Genomic DNA, 5,000 nt, shown 5'->3' with positions numbered 1-5,000 from the left:
AACTCGAAGCGGAGAAGATTTCGCGACCGTTTGAAAAAAGTGTCCCCGTTTCAGACACTTCAACGGCTACTGGCAGCAAACCTGTAAAATCTCAAACGCTCTTTAAGGGGGTGTGAGTTCTCAGAGGTTTGATGAGGGATAGGGGGCCAACACAAGGGCCAAGCACCAGCACCCATCGCACGTCATGTGCGCACACCCCCCCGGCCCCCCTCCCAATCGCCGGAACCCCAATGCCGCCGGTCAGGTTCTCCGGCGGTACTCCGGCGATGCTCCGGCGATGCTCCGGCGATGCTGTCCCGAGTGAAAAAAATGCGGCACCAGCACATGCTGGAGCCAAGCATGGGCACCGTGGCTCAAAATCGAACTTCGGCCAAGGCCTCGACCATCAATGGCACATGATGACGCATGGTGATGGCACATGCATCGACCATCATCGGCATAGGCTGCCCTTCGGTACGGGCACTTGCCTCGACCGCCATCGGCACAAGCTGGGCCCTGGTGCGGGTTGTTGCCTCGATCACCAGCGGCACATGCTGAGCCTTGGTGCGGGCGGTTGCCTCGAGCACCATCCGCAGACCCTGGGCCCTGGTGCGGCCGGTTGCCCCGATAACCATCGGCACACGCTGGGCCCTGGAGCGGCCGGTTGCCTCGATCACCATCGGCAAAAGCTGGGCCCTGGTGCGGGCGCTTGCCTCGACCACCATCGGCACACGCTGGGCACTGGTGCGGGCGCTTGCCTCGACCACCATCGGCAAACGCTGGGCCCTGGTACGGGCGGTTGCCTCGATCACCATCGGCACACGCTGGGCCCTGGTGCGGGCGGTTGCCCCCAGCACCATCGGCACACGTTGGGCCCTGGTGCGGGCGCTTGCCTCGACCACCATCGGCACACGCTGGGCCCTGGTGCGGGCGCTTGCCTCGACCACCATCGGCACACGCTCGGCCCTGGTGCGGTCGGTTGCCTCGAGCACCATCGGCACACGCTGGGCCCTGGTGCGGGCGCTTGCCTCGACCACCATCGGCACACGCTGGGCCCTGGTGTGGGCGCTTGCCTCGACCACCATCGGCACACGCTGTGCCCTGGTGCGGCAGGTTGCCTCGAGCACCATCGGCACACGCTGGGCCCTGGTGCGGTCGGTTGCCTCGAGCACCATCGGCACACGCTGGGCCCTGGTGCGGGCGGTTGCCCCCAGCACCATCGGCACACGTTGGGCCCTGGTGCGGGCGCTTGCCTCGACCACCATCGGCACACGCTGGGCCCTGGTGCGGGCGCTTGCCTCGACCACCATCGGCACACGCTCGGCCCTGGTGCGGTCGGTTGCCTCGAGCACCATCGGCACACGCTGGGCCCTGGTGCGGGCGCTTGCCTCGACCACCATCGGCACACGCTGGGCCCTGGTGTGGGCGCTTGCCTCGACCACCATCGGCACACGCTGTGCCCTGGTGCGGCAGGTTGCCTCGAGCACCATCGGCACACGCTGGGCCCTGGTGCGGTCGGTTGCCTCGAGCACCATCGGCACACGCTGGGCCCTGGTGCGGGCGCTTGCCTCGACCACCATCGGCACACGCTGGGCCCTGGTGCGGCAGGTTCCCTCGACCACCATCGGCACACGCTGGGCCCTGGTGCGGCAGGTTGCCTCGAGCACCATCGGCACACGCTGGGCCCTGGTGCGGCCGGTTGCCTCGATCACCATCGGCACACGCTGGGCCCTGGTGCGGGCGGTTGCCTCGACCACCATCGGCACACGCTGGGCCCTGGTGCGGCAGCTTGCCTTGAGCACCATCGGCACACGCTCGGCCCTGGTGCGGTCGGTTGCCTCGAGCACCATCGGCACACGCTGGGCCCCGGTGCGGCAGGTTGCCTCGACCACCATCGGCATCCTCGACCACCATCGGCACACGCTGGGCCCTGGTGCGGGCGCTTGCCTCGACCACCATCGGCACACGCTCCGCCCTGGTGCGGTCGGTTGCCTCGAGCACCATCGGCACACGCTGGGCCCTGGTGCGGCAGGTTGCCTCGACCACCATCGGCACACGCTGGGCCCTGGTGCGGGCGGTTGCCTCGACCACCATCGGCACACGGTGGGCCCTGGTGCGGGCGCTTGCCTCGACCACCATCGGCACACGCTCGGCCCTGGTGCGGTCGGTTGCCTCGAGCACCATCGGCACACGCTGGGCCCTGGTGCGGGCGGTTGCCTCGACCACCATCGGCACACGCTGGGCCCTGGTGCGGGCGTGCCTCGAGCACCATCGGCACACGTTGGGCCCTGGTGCGGCAGGTTGCCTCGACCACCATCGGCAGCCTCGACCACCATCGGCACACGCTGGGCCCTGGTGCGGGCGCTTGCCTCGACCACCATCGGCACACGCTCCGCCCTGGTGCGGTCGGTTGCCTCGAGCACCATCGGCACACGCTGGGCCCTGGTGCGGGCGGCTGCCTCGACCACCATCGGCACACGCTGGGCCCTGGTGCGGGCGCTTGCCTCGACCACCATCGGCACACGCTGGGCCCTGGTGCGGGCGCTTGCCTCGACCACCATCGGCACACGCTGGGCCCTGGTGCGGCAGGCTGCCTCGAGCACCATCGGCACACGCTGGGCCCTGGTGCGGCAGGTTGCCTCGACCACCATCGGCACACGCTGGGCCCTGGTGCGGGCGCTTGCCTCGAGCACCATCGGCACACGCTCGGCCCTGGTGCGGTCGGTTGCCTCGAGCACCATCGGCACACGCTGGGCCCTGGTGCGGCAGGTTGCCTCGACCACCATCGGCACACGCTGGGCCCTGGTGCGGGCGCTTGCCTCGACCACCATCGGCACACGCTCGGCCCTGGTGCGGTCGGTTGCCTCGAGCACCATCGGCACACGCTGGGCCCTGGTGCGGGCGCTTGCCTCGAGCACCATCGGCACACGCTCGGCCCTGGTGCGGTCGGTTGCCTCGAGCACCATCGGCACACGCTGGGCCCTGGTGCGGGCGCTTGCCTCGACCACCATCGGCACACGCTGGGCCCTGGTGCGGCAGGTTGCCTCGATCACCATCGGCACACGCTGGGCCCTGGTGCGACAGGTTGCCTCGAGCACCATCGGCACACTATCGGCCCTGGTGCGGGCGGTTGCCTCGACCACCATCGGCACACGCTGGGCCCTGGTGCGGGCGCTTGCCTCGGGCACCATCGGCACACGCTGGGCCCTGGTGCGGGCGGTTGCCTCGAGCACCATCGGCACACGCTGGGCCCTGGTGGGTTTAGGCACATCTTCAAATTTCTGCCGTGCCAATGCCATTTTTATGGCTTGTAAATTCATACAATGGTCCCCTAAGCCTTCACGTGAAGTTTCGTTGGAAGATGACTCGTTTTCTATTTTTCACGATTTTCGAAACTTTTTGCGGTTCGGGATTTTTTAAAATTTTTTTATAAGGAGTTTTGGCCCCAAATTTTGTAGGCATGATCCTTCTATTTTTGTTGGCATGCACAAAAAAATTCAGCTAAAAACTCGAAGTAGAGAAGATTTTGTGACCGTTTGAAAAAAGTGTCCCCATTTCAGACACTTTAACGGCTACTGGTAGCAAACCTGTAAAATCTCAAATGCTCTTTAAGGGGGTGTGAATTCTCAGAGGTTTGATGAGGGATAGGGGGCCAACACAAGGCCAAGTACCAGCACCCATCGCACATCATGTGCGCACACCCCCCCCGGCCCCCCTCCCAATCGCCGGAACCCCAATGCCGCCGGTCAGGTTCTCCGGCGGTACTCCGGCGATGCTCCGGCGATGCTCCGACGATGCTGTCCCGAGTGAAAAAAATGCGGCACCAGCACATGCTGGAGCCAAGCATGGGCACCGTGGCTCAAAATCGAACTTCGGCCAAGGCCTCGACCATCAATGGCACATGATGACGCATGGTGATGGCACATGCATCGACCATCATCGGCATAGGCTGCCCTTCGGTACGGGCACTTGCCTCGACCGCCATCGGCACAAGCTGGGCCCTGGTGTGGGTTGTTGCCTCGATCACAATCGGCACATGCTGAGCCTTGGTGCGGGCGGTTGCCTCGAGCACCATCGGCAGACCCTGGGCCCTGGTGCGGCCGGTTGCCCCGATAACCATCGGCACACGCTGGGCCCTGGGGCGGGCGGTTGCCCCCAGCACCATCGGCACACGCTGGGCCCTGGTGCGGGCGGTTGCCCCGAACACCATCGGCACAAGCCGGCCCTTGGAGCGGGCTCCTGGCTTGACCACCATCGGCACACGCCGGCCCTTGGTGCGGCCGGTTGCCTCGACCACCGTCGGCACACGCTCGGCCTTGGTGAGGGCGCTTGCCTCGACCACCATCGGCACACGCTGGGCCCTGGTGCGGGCGCTTGCCTCGACCACCATCGGCACACGCTCGGCCTTGGTGCGGGCGCTTGCCTCGACCACCATCGGCACACGCTGGGCCCTGGTGCGGGCGGTTGCCTCGACCACCATCGGCACACGCTCGGCCTTGGTGAGGGCGCTTGCCTCGACCACCATCGGCACACGCTGGGCCCTGGTGCGGGCGCTTGCCTCGACCACCATCGGCACACGCTCGGCCTTGGTGCGGGCGGTTGCCTCGACCACCATCGGCACACGCTGGGCCCTGGTGCGGGCGGTTGCCTCGACCACCATCGGCACACGCTGGGCCCTGGTGCTGGCGGTTGCCTCGACCACCATCGGCACACGCTGGGCCCTGGTGCGGGCGGTTGCCTCGAACACCATCGGCACAAGCCGGCCCTTGGTGCGGGCGGTTGCCTCGAGCACCATCGGCACACGCTGGGCCCTGGTGCGGGCGGTTGCCTCGACCACCATCGGCACACGCTGGGCCCTGGTGCGGACGGTTGCCTCGACCACCATGGGCACACGCTGGGCCCTGGTGCGGGCTCTTGCCTCGACCACCATCAGCAGAAGATTGCCCCTACGTCGAACACCATCGATACATGCCGGGCCTTGGTGTGGGCACATGCCTCGAGCTGGTGCGGGCGGTTGCCTT

This window comes from Durio zibethinus, unplaced genomic scaffold, assembly GCF_047325235.1.
Source record: "Durio zibethinus cultivar Kanyao isolate XHJ-2024 unplaced genomic scaffold, ASM4732523v1 HiC_scaffold_404, whole genome shotgun sequence".
NCBI lineage: Eukaryota > Viridiplantae > Streptophyta > Magnoliopsida > Malvales > Malvaceae > Durio > Durio zibethinus.
Note: the sequence above shows the minus strand (reverse complement) of the source record.